The sequence below is a fragment of the Panthera leo genome, chromosome B2, assembly GCF_018350215.1.
Source record: "Panthera leo isolate Ple1 chromosome B2, P.leo_Ple1_pat1.1, whole genome shotgun sequence".
Lineage (NCBI taxonomy): Eukaryota > Metazoa > Chordata > Mammalia > Carnivora > Felidae > Panthera > Panthera leo.
Genome location: NC_056683.1, coordinates 55,375,547 through 55,394,936, shown reverse-complemented (window position 1 = coordinate 55,394,936; position 19,390 = coordinate 55,375,547).

Sequence of the window (19,390 nt, the reverse complement as noted above, 5' to 3'; positions counted from 1 at the left end):
AAGCACTCCATACTTGTAAAAGTCCCCATCTTTTTCCACATCACAACTTATTTTTTTAAATCCCAGTCCCCCAGCCCTTATAAGGAGAATAACCCAGAAACAATAAAAAGTGGATTACAAAAAAAATATTAGTAGGTTACACTGTTTGGTGTACTCAGTAAATATTTGTTTCTAGTGTAGTGGTTACTCGGTTTTTCAGCACATACTTCCTGCCCATATCCAAAAGGAGGCACATCCAATAGTAAGTTTTTCTGTTACAATGGTGGGGGTGTTTTTGAACGGATGAACATTCACAAATTTGAAAGGATAACAAAATTTGTACTCTTTCCACTGTTTGTGGTTGGGACTGACTATAATCCCTGTAGGGAATGTGGGAGGGATTATTTATAGTCCTCTGTAGGGAAAAGAAAACTCCAAGCAATATGTAACTAAAAAGATTATTTCCCAACATCTACAAACCTTTCTCTTTGGTAAACAAATTTCTCCTCTTCTATTACTAAAAGCTTACTGCAAGGAAGACACAAGGTGATCATCATCAGCTTCTGGGGTTGAGAGGCCTTGTTTCCTTAACTCTTTCCTACTCAGTTTATAGCCTGCTGTCAAATTATATCCAAATGATAAAAAAGGCACTTCTGCATAAATCTGAATGATAGAGCTAGTTAAGAGGGCTTTTCAGGCTGCATTATCCTAAGAAAAGAAAATGAAAATATTATTACTGATGAGAAAATTAAGAAAAAACTTAACTAGAACTTAGATGCTGGAATACATATTCATTCTCAACTACAGGTGAGTATTTAGGTGATGCCCCAAGATAGGCAAGTTGTCTCCCAAGAGGTCTCCTCACGACACTCATTCTCTTTGAGAAACTAGAAGTACAGGTTTAGAATTATCTGAATCACCTAACTACCATCATGAAATCAATTAGGTTATCTATAACATGTCATTATTTTTTTAACTATTATATCTGGGTATAATTATGGAGATTTCCAATTTAAATCACACTGATCCATAAATGATCACTCTTACATCCTCAGGCAATGCAACAAGTTGCCATAGTACTTGTTAAAGAAGTTTTAGTTTTTTCTAAATCTGTGGCACCTCAGAGAAGGGAATGTGGAGAGAAGAGACAAAAGAATACAAAACAAACAGCAGCAGCTGCAATAAATGCCCTCTTTATCTTCTTGTCATTTTTGGAGTTATTGACACAATTAATTACTTATATTTGCATACAGTATAATTTACCAAGCATGCACAAACAATAGTTATATTAATTATAATTGGATGATGCATTAAAAACCCTAATAAATGGACACTTGACTAAATGAAAATGGAAGTGAAGAGCTCCCCAGTTCACCTTTTATTAGCTAGCTTGTCGACAATAGGGTGTGGCCTTCTCTTGTTTACCATGGTATCTGGCTCAGAATATGCACTCGATAAGTATCTGCAGATTAAATGAACTAGAAATTGATGACAAAGGATGAAGCAATCCATTGTCCGAAATACAGTTTCTTAAGTATAAATTCGAATGCAAGAATGAGAACACTATGTGCGATTAGTTTTCTAAGCACCTGTGACTGGATGGTAATACCAATCTCTAGAAGGGAGAGACCTGATCACAGAAATGGTATGTGTGCATAGGGCAGTGGAGGAGAGATACAGTGAGATAAAAGAACAGGGACATTTTAGTGTAAATATATGTACTGTAACCAATGACATTTTGAGAGTTAACCAACCCATTGTTTGACATGGTTAAAGAACCACAATTTGTCAAATAAAATATACCATCCATGTGGCCTCAACTGCAGCTAAGCACTGGTACTACATAAATCTGACCCCAGGTTGAGGAAGGTAGGGACATCCATGCCAACCTTAGGTCATTTCTTAATATCTAAATATGAAAAAAAAAAAAAAAAGTAAATTTTCCATTAACAAACAAAAATAAGAATAAAATGCAATACTAAACTGGATTTATTCAAAGTGATGATTGAGACTGGGTGTTTCCATTGATTTGGGGATATGTTCTAATGGCTGGGTCTGCCCTCCTCCCCACCCTGAACGAGTTTGCAGAAAGAGGAAGATATAAATGCTGTCTCTTCATAGTCTCCCTAGCCTCAGCTGACCATCACTGGGCACACAGTCAGCAAAATGATGGTGAGATTTCAGTTAATCAATTCATACACAGGCCAGTATGTTTAATTTGGCAGTTCCAAAAGGAGTGTCTGCTAAGTCTAGTTGCCATGAGGCCTCAAGTGGTGACTCAAAAAGCCAGCTGTGGCTGCTTCCTCCTTAGGAGGCTTATTATGGGGACCTGAGTGCACAGCATGGAGTGTGGGGAGCAGGGAGAGAGTGCTCAGTTTCCCCAACCCTATGAGAGAATCAAATGCTGAGAAAACAGACTATAAATAGCAAGAAGAAAATGAAATGAGTAGGTATGCAGCTAAATTAAGTCAGGAGGTATTTTTATGTACACAGACATTTCACCTGGTTTTCTTATGTATTATAAGCTAGGTCTTGAGAAGTACAGAAACTCTACTCATGCTATATTAAACTCAAAAGGAATTTATTGACTAAATGAACAAAGAACTCAAGCTTGAAGCCTAGCTTCAGGCATGTCGGGAATATTGGTCTTGAATGCTATCTTCTGGGCTCCCTCTCTCCTTGATTTTTGCTTTTTTTCTGAGCTGGCTACGTTCCTTTCTTACTGCATATGCATTTCCTTCAAGTGACTGGGGACATGGCTATTGGGAGCCCAAATTCAAATCCCCCCAGCCTAGATACCCAAGCAGGTAAAGGTAGCTCTTCTTTCTAAATGTCATAGACAGACACAAAGAAAACTTCCAGTTCTATTGAGCCACATGTACAGCCTTATGTTAGTTACTCTGCCAAGAATACTGAATTCTTCCATTGGTCCAGGCTAGCACAAATGACTTGGATATTGTCACATGGAGAGAGTTAGGGAGAGCCCCTAAGTAAAGTATGAGCTGGTCTAGGTAGAAAACATGGAAGATTTCCCAAAGGAATTGAATCTATTTAATAAAGAAGCGGATGGGGAAAGGTACTGAGCAGGAAGAGAAATCACTACTAACAGGACAATGCACTGATATTAAGACAAATACACATATGGGGAGATACATGCTCCTTGCAGCCTATCTAGCTATGTTTAAAACAAAGCATTTCCCCAATTAATATGAGCACAATGTGTTTTTTTGTTGTTGTTTTTTTTTTTTAAGGTTTATTTATTATTGAGAGACAGAGAGACACAGAGCGTGAGCAGGGGAGGGGCAGAGAGAAGGGGAGACATAGAATTTAAAGTAGGCTCCAGGGTCTAAGCTGTCAGCACAGAGCCCGACACGGGGCTCAAACTCACAAACCGTGAGATCATGACCTGAGCCGAAGTCGGTCACTTAACCAACTAAGCCACCCAGGCGCCCCCTTTTTTTTTCTTTTTTTCTTTTTTTTAAATTTTGCAATGTTTTTGATTATAAGTTAAAAACACACAAACCAAATTGGCTTAGAAGATAAAGGAATGTAAGTAACTAAAAAAATCTAAAGATTTTGGTGTCTTCTGACAGGCGTGATTTGAATTTTTAAATTTTTTAAAAAATTATTTTTATTTTAGAGAGAGAGTGAAAGTTCACAAGTTGGGGAGAGGAGCAGAGGGAGAGAGACAGAGAGAGAAACCCAAGCAGGCTCCACACTCAGCACAGAGTACAAAACGGGGTTGGATCCCACGACCCTGGGATCATGACCTAAGCTGAAACCAAGTCTGACACTCAACTAAGACACCCTCGCTCCGCCGGACAGGCTTCATTTGAAAGCTTAAACAAAGTGATTATGACTTTGATTCTCATTTATTGTTCAGCTCTTTCTTAGTATTGGCTATATTTTCAGCAAGTTTCACCTTCATGGTCCTGAGATGGTATGGGTAGCTCCCAGGATGTGATGCTTTCTCACTTACAAGCACAGAAATAAATCTTTCTCTAATTTCTAAATAAGAGATCTGGGCAGAATCTGATTTAATCAATTAGATTTTTATTTTTTATTTTTATTTTTTTACCATACCCAAAGAACCACTGAAATCCAGGAAATGGAATCATACCAGTAATTTAAAAAAAAAATTTTTTTAATGTTTATTTATTTCTGAGACAGAGACAGAGCATGAGTGGGGGGAGGGGCAGAGAGAGAGAGAGAGAGAGAGGGAGACAGAATCAAAAGCAGGCTCCAGGCTCTGAGCTGTCAGCACAGAACCCGACACGGGGCTCGAACTCACAAACCATGAGATCATGACTGAACCAAAGTCGGTCACTCAACTGACTGAGCCACCCAGGCACCCCTAAGTAATTTTAAGCTTGAAGCATGTGCATCATTCCTGAAGCAGTGGACTATCAGGGGAAGAAAACAGTATCAAGCAAATATTTGAGTGCTAGTCCCAAAAGAAGAAGGAATAGATGCTAGGTAGAAAAAAGCAGTAAGTGTCCACACACACAAAAAAACTGAATATAATTTCTTTGAGGACTCAAAAACATTCCATGTCTTCATAATGTTTCAGACTCATCATGACAATTATTAATTATTATAAGGTGTGGTAGTTAACTTGAGGTCTGGAAAAGATCTTGCAAATCATTTAATATTTTCTGAGTCTCTTATCTTAAAGAACAGGAAAGAGATTCAGAAAGGTGAAATGACTTCTCCAAAGTTATAGCTAGTGTATGCCAGAATTATAATTTCTGTAAAAGTTTCCTTGCATTTCTTTTCCATCATCATGAAGGTAGCTAGTACTACTGAATTATTATTTTTTTAATTTTTTAAAATGTTTATTTATTTTTGAGAGAGACAGAGCATGAGCAGGGGAGGGGCAGAGAGAGAGAGGGAGACACAGAATCTGAAACAGGCTCCAGACTCTGAGCTGTCAGCACAGAGCCCTATGCGGAGCTTGAACTCATGAATCACAAGATCATGACCTGAGCCAAAGTCCAACGCTTAACCGACTGAGCCACCCAGGCACCCCAACTACTGAATTATTATTGCATGAATTTTGTGACACTATAAAATGCTTTCATCACTGGATGAAGGCTTATAAATGATGGAATACCATTTTTCTCTGTTTTGTGCTTTTTAGAAGCCTTTTTAAAAACCATGGTTCTGTCTGATGGTTTCTCTACTTTTGATGTACTTTTTTTTTTTTTAATCACTCTTTTATGCAATGAATTAAAATTGGCCCCAGGAACAAATCCGCAATGACTTTGAAGTAGAAATGATCAGTTATGTGTAGAATAACACTGCATTAGAGTCACTTTGCTACAACTCTTTTGAATGCTCCCATAAAAATTACATGAGTTATCATTTTTATTTTATATTGTTTATTTTCCAATCAAAGGAATACAAGAATCGGGGCACCTGGATGGCTCAGTCGGTTAAGTAACCGACATCAGCTCAGGTCATGATCTCGTGGTCTGTGAATTTGAGCCCCGTTTCGGGCTCTGTGTTAACAGCTCAGAGCCTGGAGTCTGATTTGGATTCTGTCTCCCCCTCTTTCTCTCTGGCCCTCCCCTGCTCGCACTCTGTCTCTCTCTCTCTCTCTCTCTCTCTCTCTCTCTCAAAAATAAACATTTAAAAAATTTTTTTAAAAAAAGAATACAAGAATAGTTTCAAAGATAATTTTGGTAAAAATTTACATAGCAATAGAGGAAAAATCCCAAACATAAATGTAAGTAGGAAGAGAAATTTTTCAACAGAATTATAAAATTTGCTTTAAAGGTTTCACAAAAAAGAAACCACAACTCAGAGCAAATTTTTACACTGTGATCTCTGGTACCAATGCAAATTCCCAATACCCTATTTTGGATTTACTTCCCATGGAGTCATCAAATAATGCTGGAGGTACTTTTCTTTTACTTGAGAAAGCCAAACAAGAAGCATACACTCACACCAATGCTATATTCCCATGCTAATAATCATAAATGTCCTCTGTAATTAGACAGTATGTTTGTTAAACCATCTGCTCTCCCAAGTATTCCTGAAATTATAGATGCAAAACTTCCCAACAAAATGTTAGCAAGTCAAATCCAATAATATACAAAAATAATAAACTTCATACTAAATGGGGTTTATCCCACAAATGCAAGATTAGTTTAATAGGTTAGTCAATATGCCTTATCACATTAGCAGTTTGAGACAAAGAAGTTATACAAGCATCATTTAATTGTTTCAATACAAATTATTAATAAGTACCCATTAAAAGCTCTTGGCAAACTAGGAATAGAAGAAAACTTCTTTAAACTATAAAGAGCATCCACGAAAAAATTAGAGCTAATATGATATTTAATAGTGAAATATTAAATGCTTTCTCCTTAAAATCAGTAACAGACAAAGATGTCTTCTCTCATCTCATCTATTCAACATTATGCTAGACTACTACCTAGTGCAATTGAACAAGAAAAGATAATAACAAACATGAAGACTGGAAAAGATGCAGTAAAATCATCTTTATCTTCATCATGCAAATGACATGACTGTGTTATTTAGAAAGTCCTAAGGAATTCTCCAGAAAATAACTAGAATAAGAAAATTTAGCAATATCACAGGATATAATATCAATATACAAAAAATGAGTTGTACTTATATATTAGCAATGAAAAATTTGAAGATGAAATTAAAACTGCCACCTGTAATAGCATTTAAAACATTAGATATTATGCATAAATTTAACAAAATATGTATAACATATCTACATTGAAAATTACAAAACATTTCTGAGTTAAAGAAGACTTAAGTAGGGGCACCAGGGTGGCTCAGTTTGTTGGGCGTCTGACTTCGGCTCAGGTCATGATTTCACAGTTTGTGAGTTCGAGTCCCGCTTCAGGCTCTGTGCTGACAGCTCGGAGCCTGGAGCCTGCTTTGGATTCTGTGTCACCCCCTCTCTCTGCCCCTCCTCTGCTCATGCTGTCTCTTTCCTTCAATAATGAATAAATGAGTTTTTTTAAATATTTTTTTTAACATTTTATTTATTTTTGAGACAGGGAGAGACAGAGCATGAACAGGGGAGGGGCAGAGAGAGAGGGAGACACAGAATCTGAAACAGGCTCCAGGCTCCGAGCTGTCAGCACAGAGCCCGAAGCGGGGCTCGAACTCATGGACCGCGAGATCATGACCTGAGCCGAAGTCGGCCGCTTAACCCACTGAGCCACCCAGGCGCCCCCAATAACGAATAAATGTTAAAAAAAATTTAAAAAAAAGACTTAAGTAAATGAGAAATACACTATATTGTGGCGCCTGGCTGGCTCAGTCTATGAAGCACGCAACTTTGGATGTTGGGGTTGCGAGTTCGACCCCACACTGGGTGTAGAGATTCCTTTTTTTTTTTTTTTTTTAATTTTTAAAAATTTTTTTTTCTTGAAGGAGAGACAGAGCATGGGTGGGGGAGGGGCAGAGAAAGAGTCAGAGACACAGAATCTGAAGCACGCTCCAGGCTCTGAGCTGTCAGCACAGAGCCCGATGTGGGGCTCGAACTCACAAGCCGTGAAATCATGACCTGAGCTGAAGTCAGATACTTAACCCAGTGCCCCTTAGAAATTACATCTTAAAAAAAAAAAAAAAAAAAAAAAAAAAAGAAATATACTATATTTATGGATTGGAAGACTTGATATTGTTAAGACATTAATTCTCCCTAAATTGATCCATATATTCAATAAATCTCAAAATACTAGCAGGATTCTTTCTAGAAATTTAAAAGCTTATTTAAAAGTTTATCTTTTAAGATAAAGACAAAGATAAAGATAAAGATAAGAAAGACAAAGGAACTAAAATAACCAAAACAATTAAATAAAAGAAGAATAGAATTGAAGGATCTGTTTTACCCTGAATCTAGATTTACTATAAATATATATCAAGTAAATGTGGTCAAAGGATAGACAAAATAGACCAAGGGAACAAAACAGAGAAAGAAATAGAATTACACATATCTGGTCACATGATTTTCAGTGTTGTCAAAGTAATTCAATGAGGGAAATGAAGATCTCTAAAATGACACTGAAACAAACATATCCATTTTTAGAAAAAGAATCTAATTTCATTCATAATATTTATATTTTAATTCCTACTATCCAAAAACTTAGAAATAGCAATGTTAATATCCGTCAAAGGAAGAGTAGCCAAACAAATTGTGTTATCATTCAGTGGAATATTACTCAGGACTACAAAATAAATGAATAAATTATACACACAACAGCACAGATGGATCACAAAACTATTTTGCCGAATGGAGGAAGCCAGACACAAAGTACATACTGTTCAACTTCATGAAATTCCAGAATAGGTAATATTAGCCAATAGTGATAGAAATCAGAATAGTGATTACTTCTCAAGGATAGGGGTTCACTGAAAAAGGGCATGAAGGAATTATGTGAGATGACAGAAAATTTCTGATTCTTGATGGGCAACCTACTCTCATATAAGAGTGAGAAAGTATGAAATATGGCTAAAGGTTAACAACGAATCTAGATGAAGGGCACAAGAAGTTCATATTAGTATTCGCACAACTTTTCTGTGGACTTGAAATTTAAGTCAAAAGATTTTTTTAATGTTTATGTTTGAAAGAGCATGAGCAGGGGAGGGGTGGGGGTGGGGGGACAAAGGATCTGAAGTGGGCTCTGCAATGACAGCAGTGAGCCCAGTGTGTGGCTTGAACTCACGAACCACAAGATCGTGATCTGAGCCCAAGTGAGATGCTCAACCTACTGAGCCACCCAGGTGCCCTTAAGTAAAAAGGTTTTTTAAAGAAAGTAATTAATTCTATCCAATCCTCATCTCAAAGTATTTGGAAAGACTTACAACAAGAGTATGTGTAAATTGTAATTGTACAGAAAGAATGCATAAAATAAATTACAATTGAAGTGAAAAATGTGGACTAGAGAGAAACAGGACCAAGAAAAGATGATTACAAATATACAACCATATGTATATTTGAACTTTAAATTGATCTTTGTGCTTCTAAAAAGCCCAGTAAAATACTGAGTTATACAATTATCATAAGGAAAATGAAGAATTCATCTTTGTTAGATTGTAAATGTTACACTAGCCTTATAAAGCTATAAAAAGTAGCAGTTTTTTTTCTCCTTTTGTAGGTTCTGGAACATTTTATAGGATATAGAAATTTTGTTCCTTAATGTTTGAAGCAACTGCCTATTAAATCGCCTCTTTTGTGAATCACTTTATTACTGGTATTTGAACACTATTTTAGTTAATTGTCTGCTTAATGGCCTATTCAGGCATTATACTTTATTCTGAGTAAATTTAGGCCATTTATATTTTCCCAAAAGCATATAATTTATTTTTAATATTTGCTGTAACTTGCATATATCATTGTGTTTTTCTTCTTCTTCTTTTTTTCTTTTCCCCTGCACTGGACTTCTAGGTTCTTTTCATGTATTATTTTCTAAAAAACATAAAATAAAAACACAACAGCAACAACAAAACTCTTGGATTTGTTCATCCTATTACACTGTCCACGTGAAATCATTATTTTCTGCTTTTATTCTTCTTGTTTCCTTCTACAGACTATTCTTATGTTTCCTTTTTTGATCTAACTGAAGCTGAATGCCTAGCTCCTCATTTTCACTTTTTCTCTCTTGCTATAAAAGCTTTTAGGTGATGAATTTACCACTGATTCAATAAATGTTTCATGTGGTTTTTACTTGCATACATTGTGGTATTATCTTTTTTTTTTTTAATTAACATACAGTATTATACTAGTTTCAGTCATAAAATATCATGATTCAACAGTTTTATACATTACTCAGTGCTCATCACAAGTATATTATCTTTTTTAAAAAAATCAAAATTCCATTTTTTAAAATGAGTTTTAGGACATTTTCTCCCTATACCTTTGTTATTCATGTCTAGATTCAGAACTAGAAAATGTGGTCACCACAGTTTCTAATTTTCATTTGGAGTTTTTAAAGGATAAGTTTTTGAAGATGTTCCATGGACATTTGAAAATAATGTATACTCTTTTTGACTCTTGGGTGTAAAGTTTTCCATGTATCTTTTTAATTAACCTTCTTAATGTTATTCAGATTTTCTATTTATATGTATTCTGGTTTAGTTTAGTTGTCATAAAAAGAAAGTGATGTTTTCAGATTTCCCAGGTCAATTATATTTGTTAATTTTCCTTATAGCTGTATGTTCACTTTATATTTTTTATTATGTTTTACTTCATCCATTAAGTTTCATAGATTTTATGTCTTCACTACTTGTCCTTCTGAATGTCTTTGGCTTTTAATTCAAATTTGACATTTATTTTGCCACTTCTGCTATCTTTTATATATTTGGCTATATATTATTTAAAAATTATAGTTGCTGGTGCCAGATACAGACTGAATGAGATAAATCAAAAAAGAAAGTTCATTAGGTGATACTGAGGTTTCTCATAGAAAAATCAAACTCCAAACCTCAGGAAAGAAGGAAGGCAAATGTCTCACTTTGAGGGTACAGAACAGAGACAGACATGGAGAGAAGAATACAGCATATGATTTGGAAAGTACATGCTTAGTAGCTTGCCTGAGGAGGAGCGTTTGAGTTAGGAATGAGTGGAAAATAGGGATCATAGGTCATTCTCTGAGTCTCAGGCTGAGACTTGTGTTTTAGGTCTGTGGCAGCCTTCTAAGAAAAGGTTTGCTCTGGCCTCCCCAGACTTTACCCACACACGTTTGCTAACAATGGTCTTCTTGAGCTGGCATTCACAGTTTGTGGAAGAAGAACCAGCATTTCCAAACATTGAGTCTGAAGAGTCTATCCTTCATTACCAAGTAGTGTTAGCTGAGGTCAAAGTCCCACGAGCTGCACACAAAAATAATAGCATGAGAGGAAGTTCCGAGGAAGGTAAAGTGAAGGACTGAGGTTCCCAGCAAGGATAGAACGATGATATACTTGTTCTTTTCCGGTCTCATTCCCACCCGCATCCTTATTCTACATTTAAATTTGGCACTGGCAGCCCACTTCCCTCTTTCCCTGCTTCAGGGTTTGACTAAAACTAATACCTTGTGGCATGCTGTCACACTCCACGCTTGTTTAAATAGGAATAAAACAATTACCGACCTTCCTCCTAGGCTGAGAGAGGAAATTACTAGTAACATGTAAATCCCACGAAAAGTACAAGGTGTTCACTGCAAATGCATAGTGCTAGCTACATGATGAAGAGGACAAAGAGGAAAGAAAAAGAAAATCCTTTTCTCATTGCCTTCAATAAATTGGAATCTCCTTTATTTAATTGGTCAGGATAGTTTCATTGTCCCAGCATCTGACTATAATAGCTTTACTACCCACAAATCTGTAAAAGGATAATTTTATCACATTAAAAATATCTTATCACTACAACTATAATACAGATGCAATGGAGCAGCCAACTTCTTATTTGATGAATACAATTTCGTTTTTATAAGGCAAATTTTACTGGCAAATAAAAGCACTTTTAGATGAGCTGTAGAATGCAGGGGCAATGGTATCTGGAATGTGTTATCTGACTGAAAGCTTTACAGGTCTGGAGATACAAGCAGCTGACCAAATAAACCAGAGACTTTCAAAACTCATTCTATAAAAATCAGGGCTCTTATAGACACACTGCCTTTTCAATTCTAAGTGCAATCATGACATATAATTGTCACTATTATCACTCACACACAAATTTTTGACTACTGTACTATTTTGGAGAATGGTCACTATGAATTTTAAGGTGAAAATAAGCGACCAAAATACACTTGACAAAATGTTGATGCAATGTGCCATTAGTGAACTCAAAAGATACACTGACCCCCCACCCCCAACCCCACCTTTACTATCTTGGTCTGCTTTCATTGGTTTAACCTGGCTGAGGACACTCTACATTCAGCCTTTTTCTTCCAGGAGTCCAATGTCTTCTACAGTCATGATTTCATAAGTAAAAATATATATATTTGTTCAGTAAAACAGTAAGAGTGGTGTTTTAGTTAAGAAGATAGACATTTCTTTTTAAGTACTTCTCAAATGTCTGCCTATTATGTTCGATGATATTAATTTTGCTCTCCTGTTTAACTTTTGTGAAATAATCATTGAATTAAAAGCTCTGTAAGAAATATTCTCATTCCTTGACCAAGATTTTTACAACTCTCATATTTGTCATGTTAAGATGATTTAAACATACAAACAAAAAGTAGTATTTTAGCTGCCCCAGAACAGTTATTCTACAATGTTTAAAGATATTTTACTATAAGAATACTATTTATATATTCTTAATTCTATGAAACACGTATATTGTATAAAGAGCATTTTGGTTACTAGCATAATTCTGGGTTTAGTATTATTAATCTGTATAGTCTGGTTAAAGGGTTATAGTTTCACACAGTAAGTCTCTCAATATATTATTTCTAAAAAAAGTGCTCATATAAATCATATATAATCCTTCAAAGCCCAGTAAGAAGTTTTTAGTTTTTGTTTTTGTTTTTCTTCAAAATCAAAAGTTTGAAATCAGGCAGGGAGAATGTGGTTTCTGGTGTTGGATGTGTCTCCACAACAGCATGCTATGTCTCTGGCATTCTCTAGACATTTTCTTCATGGCCACAATATGGCGGCTACGTGTCAATGTTTATTCCTCCAATTGAGGCTGAGAACTCAAGTACTTAACTTTATACAACCTTTATAGTGCAGGCAGGCAAGGAAGAAGACAGTTTGGATGGAGTACTTGGTGCTAGATACATCAACCTACAAAGTTTATACTAATAATAAACCAAATCACAAAACAAAAACTTATTAGAAGTAATAGAAGAAAAAGGCCATATTTACAAAAGTAATGCAACTACAAACTTAACAAATATTCAAAAACTAAATAAAGCAAACATAACACACTACCACAGAACTTAAAGGAACTCTTGATCAAATTGAAAAGGGTTGGATACTACAGTTTGCATATGATGACTCAACATCTTACATATATCAACTCTTTCAAAGATAATCTATGAATCTAGATTGTTTTTTTTAAATTATTGAGAGAGAGAGAGAGAGAGAGAGAGAGAGAAAGAGAGAGAGTGGTGGAGGGGCAGAGAGATAGGGAGAGAGAGAATCTCAAGCAGTCTCAGTGCTGCCAGCACAGAGCTCAACATGAAGCTTGAACTCACAACCATGAGATCATGACCTGAACTGAAATCAAGAGTCAGGCACTTAACCGATTAAGCCACCCAGGGGCCCCAGAATCCAATTTGATTCTAGCCAGAATTTTATGTGTTGTTGTCGTTTGTAATTGACAAACTGTTTCTAAATTCTATATAGAAAAATAAATAAGCAAAATAAAGAATTTTTGAAAAATTAAGAACAAAGTAAGACTAATTCTATCCAACATTACTCCATTTTACAGGGTCATAAAAATGAAAACAGTGTGGAACTGGCTCATTAATAGACAGCAATTGAAAAATGGAGGCCAAGAAATAAACACAAATGCATCCTGAATTTAGTATATGACAAGTACCTATATTGCTTAGTAAATGATGTTGGGACAATTAGAGAGCCATGAGTGTTTGTGTGGGGTGGTGATGGTAAGGATGCTGGCTCTACACTTCATATTTACCTCAATATAAATTCCACAAAAACAAACAAACAAAAAAAAATACTAGAAAAAACTTGATGGTTAACAAGAAAAAAACAAAAAACAACCCTGAGTGTTGGAGGCCATGCTAAGTGGAACACAAAATACCAGATGCCACAAGAAAAAAGAAATTGTTAAATTTGATTACATAGGATTCTACCCAAGATAGAGTAGTAGGGACCAGATTTATCTTTTAATCTAAAAAGCTAGACATGACATATAAAACAACATGCTTCTGGCCACTAGAATCAGGCCACAAATCACTACTTTAAACAAATGGTGATGGCTAAGGAATGGGAAGCAACCCAGGCAAGCCTTAGTTTCTTCAAAGGTAAACTTAGAAAGTATTTTTAATGGAATGAAAATTAATACATAATCAATCAGCTTTTGTGTAAAGCTGCTAAAAAAGTACTTAAAGGTATTATAAAAGGTACATGAGGAGACTTTTGGAGTGATGAATATGTTCACAATCTTGACTGAAGTTATAGTGTCACATGTGTATTCATATGTTAAAACTTACCATACTGTATACTTTAAATATGTGCACTTTACTGAATGTCAACTATACCTCAAAAGAGCTATGGAAAAAAACATTTTTTATTATACAAGGATAAAAAAATGTCCTTAGAAAAACTTGCCATAAACAAAATTAGAGAAACTCTGAATTTCTAAAAAGTGTATGCAACTCATATCAAATCGTGGTCTAATTTCCTTAATATATAAAGAGCAACTATAAATTAATAAGACAAACAATATAAAATGGCAAGAATATATGCACAGAATATATGCAAAGAACAAGAAATAAATTTGTGTGTTAAACTAATAAAAATATGTTCAACCTCTGTCATAATAGAAAAATACAAATTAGGATTACAAAGCAGTAACAAGCAGATAGTTTGACAGTGTACAGTGTTGATGAGGATGTAAGGGAACAGGGATCTTCATATATTGCTGCTTTATTATAGAAGTGTAATGATACAACTTCTTGGACAGCAACTTGCTCACAATCAATAAGATTTGAATTTTGTCAAGAAACACACACACACACACACACACACGTGTGTATATGTGTTTGTATATTTGTGTATATTATATAAACTCTATAAATGCTTACAATATGGCTGTGAGGGAAATTTCTGTATTGCTAAGAGACAAGGCTGTACACTATTTAAAACTGGAATATTTATTTATAGTTTGTATGTATTACTTATTCAAAAAGCACGTCAAAGAATTATTTTTGGAATCATCTGGGCTTTTAAAAATAAATGTTAAGTATGTGGGAGCAGTTTTTTAGTTTATATAGCAATTAATATTTTATTCTGTACATTCTCAAATTATGGAACATCCTAAATATTAATAAATGTTACAATGATAAAAAGAAAAACAATGGACCAGCATAAAATGCAATTTTAGCAATCATTAACCCCAACTCATTATGCTGGAAAAAAGAAAGTCATTTTATTTCACAAAGAAGAATAATTCCTTGTTGTATTACAATGAAAGTAACCATAAGTATTTACAAATATGACTAGAAATAAACAATTTGTAAAGATGCTTCAGAAATGGACAGAGAATTTAAATAGAGTTTTGCATTCACCTTCTAATCAAAGATATTAGGAGTCACATACAAAATAATTCTAAAAATGTCACTAGTATCAATGCGACATCTTTTATCTTGGTGACTTCGTTGCCAGCTAAAGTCGCAGAAATATGGCAAGAGATTTTTATTCTAGAGCCAATTCAGTAAGAATGTGTGAAAGAAACTTTTGTGTAATTTAGAGAGCCAGGGTCATTTTTTTTTGTCCTAAGTACATTAAGACATAATTAGCTTCTGAAACCTTTTTTTTTTTTTTTTAATTTAAACTACATCTTTCCATCAAATCTCCTACCACTTTGCCACTGGGAGTCAGACATACCCAGCTTCTGTGCTATTGCATACATCTCTTGAAATGACTTCCCCACTATTTGAATCCTATCTACCTGCAAGGATCATCTTTAAGCACTTACTTTTTTCTGTTACCTTGAAGGAAGCATTGACTCATCTGGTAATTTAAGACCATAGGGTCACTGTTAAGGATGATAACAGCTACCAAGTATTTTTAATTTTTTCAACCTTTTCTCCCAAAATGTGGGATCAGAGATGTGAGCTTTTAATAGTTATAAACATTAATATCTTTATACTGTTTAGTAAGATATAGTAAGTGAATAAAATTTTTCTTACTATAGTATTCACATATTCATCAATAAAATATAGCTTGTAACACTGATTGGTCAATAAACTCTTAAAAATAATCATGATACATTTTCTAGCAGTTGAGTGAGGAGAGAAATTATGTGTCCAGTTTAGTTACATAGACATTGTCCTACAGCCAATGGGGAGTCACTGTTCTCTAACTGGACCAAAACGTAACAAAACCTGAATTTAACTAACGAATGGAGGTACTGATACCAAATGTTCAAACTCCCTAGATCCTCTGACGACCTAATTGCATATTTAGGTGGTTTAGAATTGCTAGAAGCCCCATTTAGCATCTGTAGGCCAAGGGCAAAACATCTTTATTTTGTTATAACAGCTATCTTGACAAAATGCAGTTAAAGAAAAGATGTGCTGGAAAATATGCTGGTGGAATCCACCTCGCCAAGATGTTCAACCCAAAAACTCTGATGCGGGTAGGTATCAGAACCAGGTCCTAGATTTTCTTTCCATGATGGTCAGGTTATTATATAAAATAAGAAGTTCTATGTATAGCATTTGTAGAACTGAGTCTCACATGGAAAAGTAGAACCAAAAGGAATAATTTAGTATTTGTGTATGTATAAATGTACTATGTATCCATTTCTTTATTCAGTGAATACTTACTAAGCATCTGTTGTATACTAGGCACTATACTAGGAACTAGGAAGACGTCAGCGAAGTCCCTATGTTAAGATGATTCTCTTATGCTGCTACATGTACCACTGTCACCATTATATATGAGGCTGCCCTCTTCCATTAACCTGGCAGCTGCTGAACCCATCTCGACTTGGAGGACGACCACCTTCTAGAAGAAGGCTTCAAGAGCCTCCAATGAACAGAAATGAAGGTGAGAGAACAACATCCACTTTGTAGGGTCACAGAAATAAATGAATGAATAAATAACATCATTGGACACCTGTCTGCCCACACTGTTAGGGGGTGGAGGCTGCACTAGCTTGCTTATGGAGTTTATGGAGAACTACAACAGCTTTTATCCAACCTCTGTTTTCTCCACTCCCTCTACACAAAATGCTAATTTTATGATGGGACTGAAGAAAGTACATACTGGGGCTAGAGATTTGGACACTAGCTTTAAATCTGAGCTGTTAAGAGGAACCAACGAAGAAACAATTGTGAGGTGACTCCTCAAAGCCTGCTTTGGGTCTGCTCTGAGAGGAGGGAGATAGATGGGGAGGGTAAAGATTCCCTTCTAACTGCATAGCCCCATTCCCTGGATAATCTAAGCAGAATTCTTGGGCAGTGGTCCTGTTCATGTAATTATTAGATTGTGCATTTGAACTAAACATCCTTTTATTATTTCTTTTAGAACACAGCTGGGCCAAGGTCACAGATACTCAAGTACTAGCCCTGTCTTTCCACTGTTCATCTCTTTTCCCCCAGGCTCTATATTGTGCTTTGCAGTTTCCATACATAAGTATTTATCTGCAAGTTAGTTGTACAATTTAAAAGTTTCATGTGGAGCACAGTAAGCTCTTAAGAGAAGAGGTGTTATATCAATTCAATAATGAGTAAATATTTGATGACCCACATGTAGTTTGTCAGCAGTGCTCCTGTCGGCATGAATAAAATAAACAGGCTCAGGAACCAACTGACCCAAAGGGATCACTACCAGTCACATTATAAATATGTAGGACTCAAGTCAGCAATAATTACATCATCCTCTATCATATCCTTAGTTCTGTGCTTTCCCCCATTTCTTTTTATTACAGCAGCTTCTTTGAGCAAGAGACACGTACACTTTGATTATCAGTGTGTGTGCTCTAAATTCTGTTTCCAGTGCAATCACTGTATAGCAATTCACACAAGGGGAAAGAACATCCATCTTCTCTTCTTTCTGATGGAAGAAGAGTTTTATTATGCTCCATGTTTCCATTGAAAGTCAAGACTACAATTTATATGCTTTGTGCCTCCAAATCTTATGCCCTTCTCCCTCCCCGTTGGCACATTAAATTCTCCAAGACGGAAAAAGAAAAGTAAGTTATAGCTGAATTTCTATTAACACAAGGAATTTTTCTCTACTTCTAGGTTTTGGGGGTATATATGTGGAAAAATAAGCATAGCCACAATGTAGAACAATATAGATGTTCACATATAGAAAAAATATATAAGCAATACTTTCTTATTCACCTATGCCAAAACTGAGTTACTAGAACAGGAAAAGGGCCTCAAAAGATATAATTTTATTAAATAACTAAAAAGGTTATGAAGGGAGGATGAATTCCACACTCCTGTAAGATTAAAGTGCTCACACTGCAGCCAGGAGTAGCTGTGACCCAGAGTGATCTAGTCCAGGGGCCAGAACCCCAACACATGTAGGAGTTGAAAGATGAGTGTAAATCATGAACAAGTCCAAAAATATCTTAACACTTGATATTAGAGTCAATCATGAATCAGAAACTAGTTTGGCAGACAGAAACCATGATGATACAAAAGAATTAGGCAGAGTGAGATTTCAAAACTTCAGATAAATAATCAATGGCCAAGAAACCTATAAAACCCAAAAAAGACAACACAAAGAAGGCAGGATACCAAATATAAAGACCTTTAAAATTAGGGGCAACACCTGAAATTGTCAAAGGAGCTTTTATGCCCTGCATGCAAAAGTTGAAACAAATTCCCAGACATGGTAAATGTTAGGGATCCAGGTAAAAATCTGAAAGTAGAATCATTAAATTAAAATAAAACAAAATAAACTGACAAAAACAAGCCCTCACATTTACTGAACGCTTCTTATAGGCCAGTCACAGTTCCAAATGCTTTACATTTGTACTGTGTGTACTGAACAAACTTGACTCCTGGGATATAATCAGAATGCAACTTTATTTTTTTATTCCCTCTCTCCACAAAATGTACTCAATTGGGAAATTTCTTCCTCTCCTCTGGAAGAAAACTTGGGTAAGCCCTATGAGTCTTCTGTCACTGGCAATATAAAGCCCTGCCATCTGTTTATGTCCTAAACACATTCCCAGTTTAGTAAATTTTAAAATTCTCCCTTCCACATAACAATCAAATTTCCCAATTTAATAGTGGAGGGAGATAGCACAGAAGGGTAGGGAGGGCAGGAAAATTCTTACATGAACAGAGGTCTCATAAAATGATGTCCTCTTCTCTTTGCCAACCAAAGCCCCACATCTGACCCTTGTCTCAGAGATCCCTGGTTTCCAGGAAAATGGACTCTATAAGATCCTCTCTTATTAGCTCCTAGAAATCCTATGGTCCATATTCAGCTTCTCAACCATGTTGAGGCCTGATCCTCCAAGAATCCCCTTTGAACATATCTCTCAACACACATGTAGTCCACATTCATCTATTTATTTCTAGAATAAGTGTCAATAATGTAGTAGTGCAGGGCAAAGCCAAGGAGTTTAATTTTACTCCACTCTGCCACCCAAGTTCACCAGATTTCTAGGGCAGGAATAAGACACTAGTCTACTGTATGCCCCAAATTATAGCACATATATTAAATTCTGTGAATGTTATCATTGAAGCCCTCTCCCCTGACTGGGAGAACTGTGGAAGCATCC